General features: G+C 41.5%; 1 protein-coding gene across 1 annotated transcript in view; it reads left to right on the top strand.

Annotated features, from left to right (window-relative positions):
- The window catches only part of LOC138969327 (cGMP-dependent 3',5'-cyclic phosphodiesterase-like), a 156,915-nt gene that overhangs the window by 31,775 nt on the left and 105,063 nt on the right, over positions 1 to 20,077 (top strand). The gene's annotated exons all lie outside the window — the stretch shown is intronic.

Here is a 20,077-nt window from a genome sequence, read left to right as displayed (position 1 = left end):
TTTAAAAAGCTATTTGATGCCCTGCCCATGCGCTACAACGGTAGCCGCTGGTTAATGAAAGCTGCAGGAATGCTACATTTTAGCACACACGATAGAGGAACTACGTTTACGAGGCAACAGTTATTTTATACTACATATTTTATACTACATGTTTACTACAACTTATGACGCAATTCATACATGCCGTACTTCTTACTCGGCTCTTCAGCGACAACAAGTTTTCAACTGGTGCCGCTGATGCCCAGTGCTTCTGAATGCCGAATAAAGGGCAAACGGCCTACCATTGCGCCGATAGTAGGAAAAAAAGGAAGATGTGTACAATACCGAGCATTAAAGGGGAAAGGTCGAAAGGGTCAGAAAGACGCATTTGCAGAGGATGAAGAGCCCGTTTTCAGGGACCAAGACACATTGGTTTTCTGGTGGAGATCTACAGTCCACAGTTTTCCAAAACTATGTTTACTTGGAGGTAGAAGTACTGGGCCTAGAGGGGCTTATCTTTGCAATCGTTGTTCAAGTATGACTTAATAACAGAGAAGGATCGTTCCATTTGTTACGATTCAGGCATAATTAATTGACGGATGATGCCTGAAGGGATGGGTAGCTGCCCTTTAGTATCTATAACGAATTCAAAATTTGAAAATAATCGAAATAAAACATTCTCCCCTGAAACAAGATTGAAGTAAGACTAGGGGTTTCCATGCACACTACAGGGCAGCAGCCCTTGCAATAGTGCCTTGAAACTTAGTTCAGAAATCATTCTGAGAGCGCCTTTGAAAAATAAACGGTATCTCACTCTGCGCATCACGTGCAGTTGGGATCAGCTGGTGCTCTCCTACTCGAGCATATCATGTTCTCGAAAAGAAGAATCGTGGCGCTGCCAAAATCCTAATTAGTGAGGCTAATTAGCGGCAATGTGAATCTATCTGCACGGGTTGTTGAATCACACTTAACGTCAGGCCCCGATTTCACGTGCCAGCGCACATACATCAATTAGATCGGATGGGAGCCTAATTTGAAGAAAACTGAGCATTTATGGTACGGAGTTGTAGGAGATCGAGGGTGTGTAAATGGTTTTCAACAGGCTAGATGCAGGATTTTGAAAGAATATTAGTATAAAAAAGGAACACGGCAAATGGAATGAAAGGCTCTACAGGGATCGAGATACTCTAAAACTGAATGTTCGGAAAGTCTTGTTTGGACATTGTGTCCTGTTGATAGATAGAACCAACGATGGAAACACGAACATAAATTCGTGTTGAATTATTGATTTTTCGCCGAAAAGGTTCAGCGTTTTTTTAAAATTTTTATGTTATCTGTCTGTCTCTGTCTGTCTGTCTGTCTGTCTGTCTCTCTCTCTCTGGCTTTATTTCTCTTCCTCTTCACTTGTTCACAGCTATTTAATTGCGATGTTCCTTTCACGAGCAACAAAATAGTACAGACAAGTTGTTGATGTTTCGTCGGAAAGTAAAAGGTTAATAATTTGTGTTTTCCACTGGTGCTTTATCTCTCTCTTCTCCGTCTTTCTGCTTCTGTCTAGTCTAAATCTATCTCTTTTCGTGTTGGTTTCTTGATTGATTCTGTGGAATTGAAAGTCCCAACAACATATTGGGATAAACGGAGAGCATTCATTGCGTGTAGCTCTTCTACCACACAAATACATGTATGTGTAATCTTAATGAGGCATTAATGAAGAATAAAACAATCCAGCAGGTAACCCGTCAACCAGCCAGTAAACACCAATACATGTATATGTTACAGTAAATTCATCAAACCAGTCAGTTTGTAAATTCACTCCGTAAATTTACCAATTTACTGAAAAATTCAGGAAATTTACAAATTTACTGAGTTTGACACCCAGGAAATTTACAAATTTACTGAAAATTTCAGTAAATTTACAAATTTACTGGTTTGATGAATTTACTGTAACATATATATATTAATATAGCTTTAAAATCAGTTAAACAGGCCAGTATGAATCCAATCAACCGTCCAATCATCTGACCAGGTACATAAACCACACATACTGCACTCATCATCAATACCCTCACATCACCATCGCAACAGCTGAGCCAGTTAAAACAGAACGTGCTGCTGATAACGCACACTGCAACCCGGCCGCCAGCAAACAATAACGGTCATAAAGCATCACACACAGCCAGTCCAAATATCGACTCCTCCATGCACGTATGGTCCCGTCCCAATTTGATAATGATGGCTTGTACTGTCTCCCGAGTGAATGCGCCTTATTTACGGGCGTCGGGTGAAAGAATAAGTGAAGCTATGGACAGTTCTCGCTGCACGTTCGTCACGTCTCAGTTCACTGCGTAACATTGAGGCTGCGTGGAGAACGACCGAATATTCAGTACGAAAACGAAGTAAATATGACGTCATTTTTCTCATCTCAGGCTGCCGGTGTAAAACCCGTTCTGGCTCAAAGAAACGGCTCCCCGAAGGACGAACAGTTATCACCAAACGGGATGTTACACCAGCAGTCTTAGACAAGAAAAATGACTTCGTCTCGTTTTACTGCTGAATATTCTGTCGTTTTCCCCGCAGCCTCTATAATAACCAGTAACGCACTGATGGTTTGTAATGTCTGCTCCTGCAGCTGCTTTTCATCAAGCTGTTTCGTTGAAAATTGAAACCTTGTTCTTGGTTTAATGTTGGAAACTAATGAAAGTCCTTTTCAATCAATCAATCAATAAAGTAGATGTGTACTGCCGGGCAGTACATACCCCAAGCGAAGTCGTCCATCTGTGTGTACATGATTCTCTCTCTCTCTCTCTCTCTCTCTCTCTCTCTGTCTTAAAATGTGTCATCGATGACGTGTTTTCATACTTGCTAATGCGGCAGGCTAATCATGACGTCAAATTGAAACTTCTTGAAGTCTCTCAGAAAGGGACATGAAAACCATGTGGGGGTTACTGGTTTGGGCTGAAAAAAAATCCAACTCCACCTAAAATTCAAGCGCCTATGGGGCTGAATTATGCAGCATAAATTGTGAAACATCAGGATATCTCACACTTTCAATTCTGCCATCATGTCAAATCTGACAACAAACCTACCCACAAAATGTCATAAATATCGGTGTAGAATTGAGACTTAACGGTTTTTAACTGCCAAAAATAAGTTTTTTTGACTGGAATAGTTTGTCTTGAAATTCAGTTTGGGACAACGGACCCACCCACTAAATTTCATAAAGATAGGTGAAAATTTAAATGTAACGGTTTTTAACTGCCAAAATTATGTTTTTCTTCTGGAAAAGTATGGAGTGAAAATCAGTTGGGGACAACGAACCTACCCACAAAATTTCATAAATATCGATGAAGAATTGAGATTTAACGGTTTTTAACTGCCAAAAATAAGGTTTTTTGTCTGGAAAAGTATGTCTTAAAATTCAGTTTGGGACAACGGACCCACCCACTAAATTTCATAAAGATAGGTGAAGAATTGAAATTTAACGTTTTTTAACTGCCAAAATTATGTCTTTCTTCTGGAAAAGTATAGAGTGAAAATCAGTTGGGGACAACGAACCTACCCACAAAATTTCATAAATATCGGTGAAGAATTGAAATTTAACGGTTTTTAACTGCCAAAATTATGTTTTTCTTCTGGAAAAGTATGGAGTGAAAATAAGTTGGGGACAACAAACCTACCTTTAAAATTTCATAAGAATCAGTGAAGAAATAGGATTTAACGATTTTTTAACGGCCTTTAAATCATTGGTGATGTCATCATAACCCAGTCGTTGTAGTTGTCGTCGTAGTTGTTGGTGTTGTTGTTGTCATGTTCGTTGTCGTGATTGTTGTTGTTCTCGTGTTGTTGTTTTTGTTGTTGTTGTTGTTGTTGTTGTTGTTGTTGTTGTTGTCGTCGTCGTCGTCGATGTCATTTGTTGTTGTTGTTGTTATCGTCGTCGTCGTCGTCATCGTCGTCGTTGTCAGAGGTTATTTCTAAAGATTTCATTGATAGTCTTTGTTCTCGTCACCAAGACTTGCTAAGAACAAGCTTGGAACAGCAAGAGTTCCAAGAACAAGATTAGAACAACTCATTACATCATTACCAGTACGTCATTTGTATTTAGAACACACTTTAGAAAAAAACTCTTCAGCTACAAACCAGTCACCCTCACATGTCGGAGGTGTTTGTCTAAACCACTTACTGAAATGTTTTGAGGTTTAATGACCATACACATGTTGAACCGGTGAGTGTCTTCCGCTGCTTAATTCGCAAATAACTATTTTATTAAAGTCCGCTTGAAACGCTCAAAGATGAAATTCCATGTTAAAAAGTGACAAAAGTTTCACATTTTCCCGTTGTAACAGCTTCCGATGATATTATATGAAAATTCTGATCCTCTGAGAGGATTCCCCGAAACAAAATCAGTTTGTACGCCTAATTTTAATAGAATTGTCCAAACAGTGTCGCTAATATTGTGCTAAAAGATGAATTCTAGAACAATGTTCACAGACAGACACCACTTGGCAAAAAAATTTTCAGTGCTGGGAGATGAAAAAAAAAACTACCTCGCTACGCGCGGGCTTCGCCCGCGCTCCGCTTGGATCAATGAGGCTTATATCGCGCATATTCCGTGGGTACAGTTCTAGGCGCTCTGCAGTGATGCCGTGTGAGATGAAATTTTATACGGCCAGTAAATTGCAGCCATGTCGGCGCATATTTACCTTTCACGGCCTTATTCCAAGTCACACGGGTATGGTAGACAATTATTAACTGTGCCTAAGCAATTTTGCCAGGAAAGACCCTTTTGTCAATCGTGGGATCTTTAACGTGCACACCCAATGTAGTATACACGGGGGGTGGTTCGGACACCGAAGAGAGTCTGCACACAAAGTTGACTCTGTGAAATAAATTTCCGCCGAACCTGGGATCGAACTCGCGCTGACAGCGGCCAACTGAATACAAATCCAGCGCGCTACCAACTGAGCTATATCCCCGCCCTGTTGAGATAAGCATACCGTTTTGTGGGTTGCAGTGGAAACTGTCATTTGAAGCTGTCGTTTTGACATGTGAAGCTGTCGTCGTCGTCATCAGCAGCAGCAACTAGTAGACGCAGCAGTGTGATTTAAACAATGTCTCATCTGAACTCACCATCAATGATATTTTCAAAATATCAACTGAGAAACAATAAATTTTCAGAAGCTTACGGTGTGGTGGTGGAGGTAGTGACGGTGGTGTGTGCGTATGTGTGTGTGTGTGTGTGTGTGTGTGTGTGTGTGTGTGTGCGTGTGTGTGCGTGTGTGTGTGTGTGTGCGCACGCACCCACACTCAAGTGTACAGCATATCAGAAATGTATTGGCACTTATAACAATGAACACCACAGGCTTATTCATCATTCAAAACAGGTAATAATCTATAGTTTTCATTCCCACCTGCCTTTTACGGCGTTACACCTGCGGCAATTCGAGTTCTTTTTCTTTTGAAGATAACGTTCGTCCTCATGCATGATTGATCCCCTTGGCTCCATCTCTTTTGCCGTGGTCATGCATCATTCAGCTGCTACAGCCTCGCATCGTTAGTTCGCAAACTGCAGCACACCCGGCGGCCTAAACAGCGGTTCTTGCAACATTGATGTTCAGTGGTACGCGTACCTGCCGTGCTAGGCTCCTCTGACGAGAGGACACCTCCCAAGAAAGAACACCCTCTGTCCTTTTTTCTTTCATTTTGACCGCAGCATGCCTGTCATGACAGTCCACCTGCAATGTAGGGACGCTTTTGACTGGTCCCTTGGGTGTTGTTTTCTGGCAGGTACCACTGTACAACACTCATGGCGTGGGCCTCGTTGAAAACGGTCTGCTGGTGTGATGGAAACAGTGTAAGTAACAAAGAGACAGCTCTTTTGAGGAGGTCGGGCCGGGGGGCGGGTGGGATTTGATAGGGTAACATGTTTTTCTTCTCGATCGCTGATATTGTTGGATTATCCAGTAAGGGACGGGTTCCTACAATGGGCGAGCTTCTGTATTGTAATCTGACACTCTGCGAAGAAAATGTTATTATTTTATTTCATTCTACTTTCATAGAGGAAACCAGGATATATAATTATATAGGTATACGGACACAATTTTAGTCGCTTCTGTTTGGATTACCAAGAGTTTGTTTTTTACAATTGCAGATGTCATTGCACTCATTAGTATTGAACGAGTTTGACTCCTGATTACTAATATCGTTGCATTCTTAATGACAAACATCATTGGATATTGTGCGTAGAGTTTGGCGTGCGAGAATTAAAAATTAGGGTTGTTTATTTTAAGGATCTGGGGAGAAGACACATTTTATTGTTTTGCGGCTCATACAAAATACTTGCGGAACTGGATTTTAACAGATTGTTTTGTCATAATTGTGTGTAAATGCGTGAACGAACAAAACAAAAAACAAAAAAACAAAAACAAAAAGGAGAAGAAAACCCACAAAAGGCCAAATGTTTCCGTATCACATAACAGCTCAGGCGTTGAACTCATTACAGGAACATTCACGCTGGCCAACCCTGATCTAGTCAAAAGTAATCTTGCATGCATTGGTGTCTTGAGCTGGTTGTGACGTATGCACAGGAGAAACTGAAGAGAGAGAGAGAGAGAGAGAGAGAGAGAGAGAGAGAGAGAGAGAGAGAGAGAGAGAGAGAGAGAGAGAGAGAGAGAGAGAGAGAGAGAGAGAGAGAGAGAGAGAGAGAGAGAGAGAGAGAGAGAGAGAGAGAGAGAGAGAGAGAGAGAGAGAGAGAGAGAGAGAGAGAGAGAGAGAGAGAGAGAGAGAGAGATCAGTGATTCTTTATTGGGGAATGATTTTCACACAAAAGAGAGAGTAAAAACGAATGTAACATTTATTGCTTTGTTACTCGGGGGAAATAGCCTTCCTAATGGAAATTGTTCGCTCAATGCACTATTTAATTTGTCTGGACGTCCTAGGAAATAGCACTTTCACAAAACATGGCCCTGGCTTTTGTGTCTTTATTTTGTTGTAAAGCCTCTGTCTCTCTGTCTCTGTCTGTCTCTGTCTGTCTCTGTCTGTCTCTCTCTCCCTCCCTCTCTCTCTCTCCCTCTCTCTCTCTCTCTCTCTCTCTCTCTCTCCCTCTCTCTCTCCCCCTCTCTCTCTCTCTCTCTCCCCTCTCTCTCTCTCTCTCTCTCTCTCCCTCTCTCTCCCTCTCTCTCCCTCTCTCTCTCTCTCTCTCTCTCTCTCTCTCTCTCTCTCTCTAGCTACCATCCTTTCCTTTCGGTCCCTTTGTTTGTCTTTTTTATCTTCTCCTTCATCGCTCTTTCTGTGTGTGCGTGAGTGTGTGAGACTGAGACTGAGATTGAACTTTATATTACAAGGATAAAAATTCAAGGCTGGGCCATTTCTTACAATCTGTCCTTGGGACATTAAACAAACAAACAAGAGGGAGGGAGGGAGGGAGGGAGGGAGGGAGAGAGAGAAGTCAGTTGAGAGATATGTTAGGAAACCATTTGACTTCTGGGAATTTGTGGGTTTGCCTCGATGAGAAAAAGAGAGAGAATTGAATTGAACTGAACTTTATTTAACAAGGATTGAGATTTAAGGCTACGCCTTTTCTTACAATCTGTCCTTGAGAGAGAGAGAGAGAGAGAGAGAGAGAGAGAGAGAGAGAGAGAGAGAGAAGAATAACTAAGATAGCGACACAATCACATTTGAACCAAATAGAAAACGACACGCACACACACCCTCCCCCATTCCTCCCAGCGTGAATCAATAAGAAATATCTGTGCAGCATACAAAACCATTCACCTTGTCCTACTTGCAAATGGACGTATGACGTCAGCAGCTTGCCTCATATCGATGTAACGAGGGAGTTATAAGGGTCGATCAATGCCCTAACACAGAACAGGTGTATGTCCCTGCGCTGTTGAGATGAAAATGAAGACCTGAAGTTACCTGGACTCTTGGAAAAGCAAAATGCTCAACACTGAACAAGTGTATACGTCTCTGCACTGCTGAGATGAACATGAAGACCTGAAATTATCGTCGTAACAAAATGCCCCAATCACTGAACGTCTCTGAACTGCTAAGATGAACTGAATCTGAAATTCTAGGCGTACCAAATGTATGAAAAACACTGAACAAGTGCACTCTTAACACTTTTGAACACATTTCTGTAACTTTCTTTCTTTATTTGGTGTTTAACGTCGTTTTCAACCGTTCAAGGTTATATCGCGACGGGGAAAGAGGGGGGATGGGATAGAGCCACTTGTTAATTGTTTCTTGTTCACAAAAGCACTAATCAAAAAATTGCTCCAGGGGCTTGCAACGTAGTACAATATATGACCTTACTGGGAGAATGCAAGTTTCCAGTACAAAGGACTTAACATTTCTTACATACTGCTTGACTAAAATCTTTACAAACATTGACTATATCTATACAAGAAACACTTAACAAGGGTAAAAGGAGAAACAGAATCCGTTAGTCGCCTCTTACGACATGCTGGGGAGCATCGGGTAAATTCTTCCCCCTAACCCGCGGGGGGATTTCTGTAACAAATTTAAACATTTTGTGACATAGTAATTATGACTTGTGAACTATATATGTTTATTATGTGCCTTTTTTGCAAGGAGAACTATTTACTGTCAGACAGTGTTCAAAACGTGTTACCGAAATGTGTTCAAAAATGGAACACTTGTGTCTAAAGTGGTTTCGTTCCAGCACTGCTGAGATGAAAATGAAGCCTGAAATTCTTGGCTTAGCAAAATGCCCCGAACATCCCAAGTGCACGTCTCTGCAAGGCTGAAATGAAAATGCAAACTGAAGTCACTTGGACTTTTGGCGTAACAAAAACAGTAATTAAGGGTAGGAAACGAAGTACAATGACAAATTTGATTAACTGCGCATGAAATGATTGGTTCGGTTTTTGTTTGTTTGTTACATCGTGTAACAAAAGGACGTAAACTATTTAGAGCGGGGCTGCGGATAAACTGCTTGTCTGTCTTGTTCTGATGAGAATAGGGGGGTGGGGTGGAGGTGGGGTGGATGGATGATGTGGTGGAGGTGGTGGTGGCGTGAGGCCAAACATAACGTGCGTGAGGGGGAATTGTCACCAAGATGCTTAACCTCTTGGATCTTTTCTTCTTCCGTCTCATATTTTCATTGTGTGGCTCCCTTGTCTTGTATTTTCTCTTGTCTTCAACTTTTTCGCGAACGAGATTGTGCAATACATCTGAGGATTGTTGGAGGTACATTAATTTTGTATTCTTTTGACATACCGGTACATTTACTTACTGTGGCTGGTGATATGATTGCGCTGACGGGAAGAGCTCGTCATTCTCTGTGTGTGTGTGTGTGTATCTGTGTGTGTGTATGTGTGTGTGTGTGTGTGTGTGTGTGTGTGTGTGTGTGTGTGCGCGTGTGTGTGTGTTTGTGTGTGTGTGTGTATGTGCGTGTGTTTGTGTGTGTGTGTGTGTGTGTGTGTGAGAGAGAGAGAGAGAGAGAGAGAGAGAGAGAGAGAGAGAGAGAGAGAGAGAGAGAGAGAGACTCGGCAACCCTCCCCCTCCCCCCTCCCCCGAGCCTTTCCCACCTTCCTTCCCGTGTAAACAGTTCGGCTCACAATCTCAGATCTATCAATCAAGATCTAGCCAGGTTTTAACACGGGATAAGACCAAATCCTCCACTTTGTCCCATACCGTAATGAACAGCCTTAGTGCTCTCTGTGCACAGCGTCAATTATTAGATGAATTCATTTCGTAAGAAATTCATTCACCAACAGAATCCAACTCGACAGTGATGGTGTTTTTGGTTGTATGTGACTAAGCGGAGGTATGTTCATTTTTTCATGTAAACGCGTGGCCAGATTTGGCCGAGATGGCGAGCCGAGCAGTTACAAATGAAGGATCAAGTGTGCCTTTAAAAACGTCAAAATCTACCCCAGCAATCTCATCTAGTTGTCCCCCGGTGTTTGCTTCAAATTTAGCACACAAACATAAACACGAATCTGAAATAACGACGCCGAAGGCGGCTATAATGTTTGTTCACCTTATCAGCCGGGCACTCAGCGGGCACTCAGACATAGCTGATATCCCATGATAACTATCCGCTGGAGGTGGCTTTAGAGACCACTGGTGTCAATGAGGTCTATGATAAACTGATTGTCGGCGCAATGGATCACGATTTCCCCACAGAGTTGACAAAGGTTTTCAGATGGAAACGTGAGCATTGACGTGGTCGAATCGACGCTAGAACGTCATGCGTTCCAAGAGTCAAGATGTCCTTATCTTACCTGATGTACAGTGGTACCTGAAAGGCCGACACCATAGCCAAAAATATCCCTACATAGCAGGTGACCAGTCACGACAGGTATAGCCTGTCTTGGTCTAGTCAACAGCCCGGGCAAAGATACTTTGAAAAGGTGTCTCTTGATAGGCTTAGAGGCGTCCTCTTAACGGAGGTGTTTCACATACATTCCGTACACAAACAGTATCACTCAAAGAAAACATAGCATCCTAGCTAGTTTTATTTCATTTAGTCAAGTTTTGACTAAATGTTTTAACATAGAGGGGGGAATCGAGACGAGGGTGTGGTGTATGTATGTGTGTGTGTGTGTGTCTGTGTGTCTGTGCGTGTATGTACAGCGATTCAGACTAAACTACTGGAACCGATCTTTATGAAATTTGACATGAGAGTTCCTGGGTATGAAATCCCCAGACTTTTTTTTCATTTTTTCGATAAATGTCTTTTATGACGTCATATCCGGCTTTTTGTAAAAGTTGAGGCGGCACTGTCACACCTTCATTTTTCAATCAAATTAATTGAAATTTTGGTCAAATCTTCGACAAAGGCCGGACTTCGGTATTGCATTTCAGCATGGAGGCTTAAAAATTAATTAATGACTTTGGTCATTAAAAATCTAAAAATTGTAATTAAAATAATTTTTTTATAAAACGATCCAAAATTACTTTTATTTTATTCTTCATCATGTTCTGATTCAAAAAACATATAAATATGTTATATTCGGATTAAAAACAAGCTCTGGAAATTAAAAATATAAAAATTATGATTAAAATTAAATTTCCGAAATCGTTTTAAAAACAATTTCATCTTATTCCTTGTCGGTACCTGATTCCAAAAACATATATATATGATATGTTTGGATTAAAAACACGCTCAGAAAGTTAAAACGAAGAGAGGTACAGTAAAGTGTGCTATGCAGCACAGCGCACCGCTACCGCGCTGAACAGGCTCGTCACTTTCACTGCCTTTTGCACTTGCGGCGGACTACGGTCATTGTGAAAAAATGCAGTGCGTTCAGTTTCATTTTGTGAGTTCCACAGCTTGACTAAATGTAGTAATTTCGCCTTACGCGACTTGTTTCGTGTAGTGATTTAAGCATTTTTATCATACTAGTGGAAATCAGCAATGCTTGTGCTATTAAGTCTGTGACCTAAAATGACGTTAAGACCCCAGCTGATCATTCACGAATGTTTGTCCCATGGGGTTGCCTGGTTGTTGTTGTTTTTTCAGTGGTTTTTTTTTAATACACGCAAGTTATAATATATATCTTGGCACTGACATAACTCTGTGTGCGTGCGCGCACCTGTGTCTAGGAATGCCGATGTGCTCAATTTCTCTTGTAATCCTGATATTATTTTTTCAGATTTCAGATTTTGTTTTCTATTGGTGCTATGCTTCAGTTAAGTTCAGCTTTGTTTGATTCCGTAGTTTGAATCCTTTTTACATTTAGTCAAGTTTTGACTAAATGTTTTAACGTAGAGGGGGGAATCGAGACGAGGGTGTGGTGTATGTATGTGTGTGTGTGTGTGTGTGTGTGTGTGTGTGTGTGTGTGTGTGTGTGTGTGTGTGTGTGTGTAGAGCGATTCAGAGAAAACTACTGGACCGATCTTCATGAAACTTGACATGAGAGATCCTGAGTATGGTATCTCCAGATGTTTTTTTCATTTTTTTTTTATAAATGTCTTTGATGACGTCATATCCGGCTTTTCGTGAAAGTTGAGGCGGCACTGTCACGCTCTCATTTTTCAACCAAATGGGTTGAAATTTTGGTGAAGTAATCTTCCACGAAGCCCGAACTTTGGTATTGCATTTCAGCTTGGAGGCTTAAAATTTAATTAATGAGTTTGCTCATTAAAGTTGTCATTAAAATCGATTTTTTGCAAACAGATTTAAAATTGATTGCATCGTATTCTTCATCACATTCTGAATCTAAAAATATATACATATGTCATGTTTACTCTTAAAATGTGATCACAATTAACGATAATAGATTAATTAGTCTTACGATTAAAAGTTAAGAAATCGATCCAAAAAAGATTTCATCTTATTCTTCATCATTTCCTGATTCCAAAAACATATAGGTATGATAGGTTGTATTCAAAACAAGCTCAGAAAGTAAAGAAGAATACAGAAAAGCGCGCTTTCCTGCTTAGCACAATACGCTACCGCGCTAATCTGGCGTGTCAATATCACTACGTTTTGCACGTGGAAGGTGAGCGATTTCCTTCACGCGGGGATTGACGAAGCTGTACTGTCTTGGTGAAAAAATACAGTGCCTTCAGTTTCATTCCGTGAGTTCGACAGCTTGACTAAATGTAGTAATTTCGCCCTACACGACTTGTTGTTTGTGTTCTTGATTCCATGTCACAGTAGGCCTACTGGCATTGTAGAGCGCTTGGAGCTATGAATGGAACTTTATCCAGAGTAGGAAAAAACAGTATTATTATCATTATTGTTATCATCCTACAAGAGCGAAGCCAACCTCAAGTCACAGAACGGTTAGTGAAGCGATTTAAAACTCGGTAATATTTCTGCGTTGAGGTTTTGCACGATTCTGCATTCCATCGGGTTTGATGTAGACTTTTAAGCCAAGCTTATATGGATTTATTTTGCAAACGGATTCACTCCGTAAGCTTTGTTTGTACGATGTGTACATCAGTGTGTGCATAGACCTGGTGGGGATGACGTTCATCGGAATTGTGTGAAGCAATTTACTATTACTTGGCGAGGCGGTGCCGCAGCGAGCTATGCTACTAAAAGAGGTAAGGGGTGGTCGGTGAACCTTTTATGCACATCTAGTAATCTTCTAGGTAATTAGGTAAGGGGGCAAAAACAACCTTCGCAACACAACCATTTTCGCCGATTAAACGTTTTCGCGCCCCCCCCCCCCCCCCTTCCCCCCGAAATACGTACTTGTAATTATCTTTTACGCAACTAGAAGAGGGGGAAAAGGTACATCGCAACAATACCGTTTTTACCGACTTGTGTGTTTGTGTGTGTGTGTGTTCAATTTTTCTTTACTCACAGTTCCAGAAATAATTGTATGCATGCCGTGCATGTCACATCCTGAACTCAGGTCAAAAATGAATTACTTCCCTTCGGGTCTCATTCTATTCCTGACAGGATGCCTTGGTTTTCTTTCTGTGGGTAAGAAATCGATTTTTTTTTTTTTTACATATTTAGATCTTTTCGTAATGTGTTATGGATATAAGCAGATTCGCGATCGTCGATAATGATTTTTCATGGTGTTCTGTAATTTTTACATTACAAAGGAATTGATATGTAAGACAGTTTCAAGCGAGCTATCTTTCGCGGATGTATTTACTGTGCAAACAACTCTAAAGTGTCACGTGATAATCAACTTTGGCCTCAGTGTGCGCCGAAGCAGACGATTTTTCTGTAACCTGTTGAGAGTGATGCAACCATATATCACGGTCTCCTTTCCGACAGCAGTCTCAAAATTTCGACTTGTTTTGACCTTAGAACGATGTCTTTATCATAACTGTGAAGAACAGAACGGAGATCACTGTCGAAGTCGGCCAATCTGCAATCATTTTCGTCTCGCGAACACTGATCTCAAATTTAGATTAGTGCTCGCGAAAAACATATGGGAGATAACTCTGTATTCTTGTTTTGATAGATTCGCGCAATAATTCAGCATGCTGTCAGAGAGAAACTGGCAATAGCCGTGGACCGATGATTATCAGAATGGTGCATGTCAGTGTAAGGAAGCTGCTTCTTTTTCATCTACTGTTGCCATTTTTTCATAAAAGATAAACAGACAATAGTACTAGTAGGCCTACATGTGCCTAAAGTCTTGTCGAGACTGAGAAAGGAGGGGAGAGGCTGATGCCACTTGCGATGTTGTTCTCTTGTCTTCAATTTTTTTTCTTCGAGGTCGTCGATCGCTCGAACATATGATTTGTGTTAACAGTGTCAGTTTGGCATGGGAAGGACGAAATATGCAAGGTTCCAGGTTTTAACACTTTCTACCCCACCTATGTTGACCATATTTGTTTTAGCCGAGATCAGCTGTGCTGCGACAGGTAACTCAGAATTGTAGTAACTGTGTAGTAACTGTGTATCAACACGCTGAAATGCAGGCGATAGACGTTACAGGAAGTGACTGAAGCTAACAGTCTGATCGGATATATCCGTACCTAGTCAGATAGAGCCAAATGAGTCAAATGAGGGAAACAATGAGTTAAGGCAGTGGAAGAGTCACAGTCGCGCCCCTTCGAAACAGTGAGGCAACAACACGTAGGCCTACACTGCTGCATGATTAGTAGCGGGAACAAGCGACGGCATCAATGGACATGCGTGTTTGCCTCACTGTTTTCAAGGGACGCAACTCCGTCTTGCACAGCCGCGATAAAAACCCTGACAGAATTATTTCCAAAAATTGAGTCAACCAGGCTCACACAGCTATAGAATGGTACTGCTTTGCGGAAAGCCGTTACAGTTAATCCAGACAGAAAAGATCTGTTGCTGCAAGCCGCACATTTAACGACTTTCTTTTTACATTTAGTCAAGTTATGACTAAATGTTTTAACATAGAGGGGGGAATCGAGACGAGGGTCGTGGTGTATGTGTGTGTGTGTGTATGTGTGTGTGTGTGTGTGTGTGTGTGTGTGTGTGTGTGTGTGTGTGTGCGTGCGTGCGTGTAGAGCGATTCAGACCAAACTACTGGACCGATCTTTATGAAATTTGACATGACAGTTCCTGGGTATGATATCCCCATACGTTTTTTTCATTTTTTTGATAAATGTCATATCCGGCTTTTCGTGAAAGTTGAGGCGGCACTGTCACGCCCTCATTTTTTAACCAAATTGGTTGACATTTTGGTCAAGTAATGTTCGACGAAGCCCGGACTTCGGTATTGCATTTCAGCTTAGTGGCTTAAAATTTAATTAATGACTTTGGTCATTAAAAATCTGAAAATTGTAAAAAAAAATTTTTTTTTATAAAACTATCCAAATTTACGTTCATCTTATTCTCCATCATTTGCTGATTCCAGATTCCAAAAACATATACATATGTTATATTTGAATTAAAACAATCTCTGAAAATTAAAAATATAAAAATTATGATCAAAATCAAATTTCGGAAATCGATTTAAAAACTACTTCATCTTATTCCTTGTCGGTTCCTGATTCCAAAAACATATAGATATGATATGTTTGGATTAAAAACACGCTCAGAAAGTTAAAACGAAGAGAGGTACAGTAAAGCGTGCTATGAAGCACAGCGCAACCGCTGCCGCGCCAAACAGGCTCGTCACTTTCACTGCCTTTTGCACTAGCGCCGGACTACGTTCAGTTTCATTCTGTGAGTTCCACAGCTTGACTAAATGTAGTAATTTCGCCTTACGCGACTTGTTCTGTTCTGTTACCAAAGGGCTGCAGCTGTGAACCTGATTAGATTGGAAAGGCGCCGAGAAACGGAATGAGGTTGATCAACGCTAAATCATTTATTTACACGTAGTCGTCCTTTGGAGTACACATCACCTTTTTGTATGGTGTTCAAGCTCGCACCGCAAAGCGGCAATTGTTGACGAGAGCTACGACTGAAATAAACAAGAGAGAGAGAGAGAGAGAGAGAGAGAGAGAGAGAGGGGGGAGAGGTGGGGGGGGGGGGGGGGGGAGGAGAGGGTCGAGAGAGACAATGGGAGACACTTGTTTGTAAACAGATTCAATTGTATGTCTGTTCTGGGAATTTAGGTGGCCTTGCCTCAGAGAGAGAGAGAGAGAGAAGGGAGAAAGAGAGGGGGGGGGGGGGGGGGGATATCAAACCGATTCCTTCTTAAGCGTATAACCAGCTCTTACTTGCGCTTCTGGTCATAACATACGTAATGATGCATCAGGCTCCTTGATAGATAGCTTAGAGGTCAGTGACCCGGAACGAACAAAAAGAAAGAGAAATCGTTCACTTCGCCTGTAACTTTTATCTGCAGAGACATCAGAGGCAAAGGCACATTAACGTCGGAAGAGGAACATTTTTGATCTTTCGAGTGTATTTCTGACAACAAGAAAAAGTAACAAACTAAACACTGGTTGGGATGTTTTACAGGTACCTTTTTGTTTTTTTAAACATTACTGGGAGTAAAAGCTGCTGTTGGGTGTTGTTGTTTTTTAAACCAGTTTCAGGTGCCTGTGTAGACTGTGTTCAAACTTAGAAAATACAGTAACCTCCCCCTGTAGTCTAGTCTGGGCACACGTGCTCTTACGCAATCGAGCTCCCCGACTGACTAAAGGCCAGTCATATTGCAGATATATATGTCGTGCCGAATTCACGGAATTGTCGAATTCGCGGAATCGGCAACATTTTTGCCGAATTCGCGTAACCGGCAAAACGCTGCCCATTACGCGAAATCGGCAGCGTTTTGCCGAGAATGTGTAAAGGCTTCTAAAATGTGCCCATTTCGCAAAAGCAGCAGCCAGTCTGTAACTTTTTATGTCACCAGAACATTGCATTACCATTACTTTACCTCCCTATTATGGTTTTTATGGTCTGTGTTGGTCTGTGTTGAGCATAGCTCCAGAAATGCACGAAAACTACACTTTTTGCCATAACTTGCCATAGCTTATCGATTTTTGCGTTATTGATCTATTCGAGTATCTAGCTGTCTGAGTGTGATGATATCCCAGGCATTTGATAACTTTAAAATCAAAAGGTGGCTGCCGATTTTGCAAAATAGGCAGTTTTTAGAAGCCTTTTCGCGTAATCGGCAAAACGCTGCCGATTTCGCGTAATAGGCAGCGTTTTGCCGATTACGCGAAATAGGCAAAAATGTTGCCGATTACGCGAATTCGGCAATTCCGTGAATTCGGCACGACATATATAATGACACCTACTTGTGACTTTCCGAGATGGTTAACGCTCGGTTTGATATGGGGGGGGGGGGGGGGGGGGAGACTGGGGCGGGGGGCAATACACCAAACGTATTCTGGCAGACTGAAAAACTAATTGGGCCCAAATTCCGCAAGTAGGCTACGTAAAGAAGCATGCACAGACCATAGACCTATATTAGATAGGTCCCTGCACAGACCGAGTCAAACCAGCTAACCACTACCTCACCATGCACCACCAGATTAACTACAACAACCGTTCACTAGGCCTGCGCTTTGTCCCACTTGGTCATACAGAAATCGACTCGTTTCTTATGCTAGGGTCGAGGACATGAGAAAACAAGTCATCTGCCGCCCAGGTAAACACTGAACGGCCAGAACCAACGCGGCATGCAATTATCGCTTCTTGTATCGATCAGCGTAATGAGATTTTAATCACTTGAAACCGCTGCAAAAATGTCTTTAGGAGAGAGAAGGTCGGTTCTTTCCGGATTTTCGTCATCGACTTCGATTAGACTGCGGTTTCGGTTAGTGTAGTCGATAGCACAACAAAACGTCGAATTGAAACGATCAAACCTGAACTTGAAATCGCGGCAGCCGGGGTCTTAATCGCAGTCAGTTTTCATGGAAGCCACACCGCGGCTCTTCTGCAATGCCAGATCATGTTGTTTATGCAGCTAGATCGGACAATAAGACCGATGAAGGATCTCGGGGGCATATTACACTATCCAAACTGTCATGCAGCTGAGATGTCATTCCGCAGATTTACCTACATTGCGGTCTAGCCTAATCATAACCGTCGCTCACCACATATCAACCCGATTCCTCCATGCATAGGACTAACTGACCAGGAGCGAACGGCGATTGCGGCGGTCATAAAATACGTTATGATGCATCAGCCTCCTTGAGACTGGGATGGCTAGCAGAGACTTCGCTAGTAAGTTGTATAGATCAGTACAGCTCAGCGTTCAAATCCAAGCATATGTACTTTAGTAGAACTGTGTCCATCAATTATCTCGCAGTGTTAATTTTAAAATGCTTGTCAATAAAATCTTTGTTTTCTATGATGACCATCGTGACTTTTTCCATTTTATTAAAAACTGACACAAGGATATTAGCTAAAGAGTACCGGATTTCGTTAAAAGCATAACAAAATGAACTCAAAGACCGAGCCAAAGGACCTAATGATTGTGACAGTTTCACTATGATAGCCAAAATCTACCGTCCCTTGTTCTGAATGTCAAAAATGACACTAATATCGATAACCCAGCCTTATACACGTGACATTTATTTCTCATAGTTCTTTCAGGGATTCCAATTTATCAGGCTGATTGCAGTGCAAATACTGAGAAAGAAAAAAATATTCAATGTGCGCAAATCTTCTTTTTTACATTTAGTCAAGTTTTGACTAAATGTTTTAACATAGAGAATCGAGACGAGGCACTGTCGAGGGTCGTGGTGTATATGTGTGTGTGTGTGTGTGTGAGTGTGTGTGTGTAGAGCGATTCAGACTAAACTACTAGACCGATCTTTATGAAATTTTACATGAGAGTTCCTGGGTATGATATCCCCAGACGGTTTTTTTAATTTTTTGGATAAATGTCTTTGATGACGTCATATCCGGCTTTCTGTAACAATTGAGGTGGCACTGTCACACCCTCATTTTACAATCAAATTGATTGAAAGTTTGGCCAAGCAATCTTCGACAAAGGCCGGACTTTGGTATTGCATTTCAGCTTGGAGGCTTCAAAATTAATTAATGACTTTGGTCATTAAAAATCTGAAAATTGTAATTAAATTTTTTTTTTTAAACGATCCAAAATTACGTTCATCTTATTCTTCATCATTTTCTGATTCCAAAAACATATAACTATGTTATATTCGGATTAAAAACAAGCTCTGAAAATTAAAAATATAAACATTATGATTTAAAAAAAAAATCCGAAATCGATTTAAAAACATCTTATTCTTTGTCGGTTCCTGATTCCAAAAACATATAGATATGTTATGTTTGGATTAACAACACGCTCAGAAAGTTAAAACGAAGAGAGGTGCAGAAAAGCGTGCTATGCAGCACAGCGCGACCATCATGATTACCGCACTATTCTGACTTGTCGATTTCACTGCCTTTGCGGTGGACTGATGAAACTACGAGTATGCGGTCTTGGTGAAAAAAATGCAGTGCCGGCGTTCAGTTTTATTCTGTGAGTTCCACAGCTTGACTAAATGTAGTAATTTCGCCGTTCGCGACTTGTTTCTTTTCTTTTTTAATTATCAAAAGCACAAATACCATGGCACTGCGGAGCAGCAACAGTGAACAATCCAAGATGATTAGATCCGGCGCTTCTAAAATATTTCTTTCTTTCTTTTTCCTTTCGGATGAGACGAAAAATCGAGGTCCCTTCGTGTACACTACATTGGGGTGTGCACGTTAAAGATCCCACGATTGACAAAAGGGTCTTTCCTGGCAAAATTGTATAGGCATAGATAAAAATGTCCACCAAAATACCCATGTGACTTGGAATAATAGGCCGTGAAAAGTAGGATATGCGCCGGGGCGGGGATATAGCTCAGTTGGTAGCGCGCTGGATTTGTATTCAGTTGGCCGCTGTCAGCGTGAGTTCGATCCCAGGTTCGGCGGAAATTTATTTCAGAGTCAACTTTGTGAGTCAACTCTTCGGTGTCCGAACTCCCCCCCGTGTACACTACATTGGGTGTGCACGTTAAAGATCCCACGATTGACAAAAGGGTCTTTCCTGGCAAAATTGCTTAGGCACAGTTAATAATTGTCTACCTATACCCGTGTGACTTGGAATAATAGGCCGTGAAAGGTAAATATGCGCCGAAATGGCTGCAATTACTGGCCGTATAAAATTTCATCTCACACGGCATCACTGCAGAGCGCCTAGAACTGTACCCACGGAATATGCGCGATATAAGCCTCATTGATTGATTGATTGATTGATCTGCTGACCGATGTGAATGCGTG

Source organism: Littorina saxatilis, linkage group LG6 (assembly GCF_037325665.1).
Source record: "Littorina saxatilis isolate snail1 linkage group LG6, US_GU_Lsax_2.0, whole genome shotgun sequence".
Lineage (NCBI taxonomy): Eukaryota > Metazoa > Mollusca > Gastropoda > Littorinimorpha > Littorinidae > Littorina > Littorina saxatilis.
The sequence above is the reverse complement of the archived record's forward strand: the minus strand, read 5'-3'. Positions and strand labels throughout refer to the sequence as shown.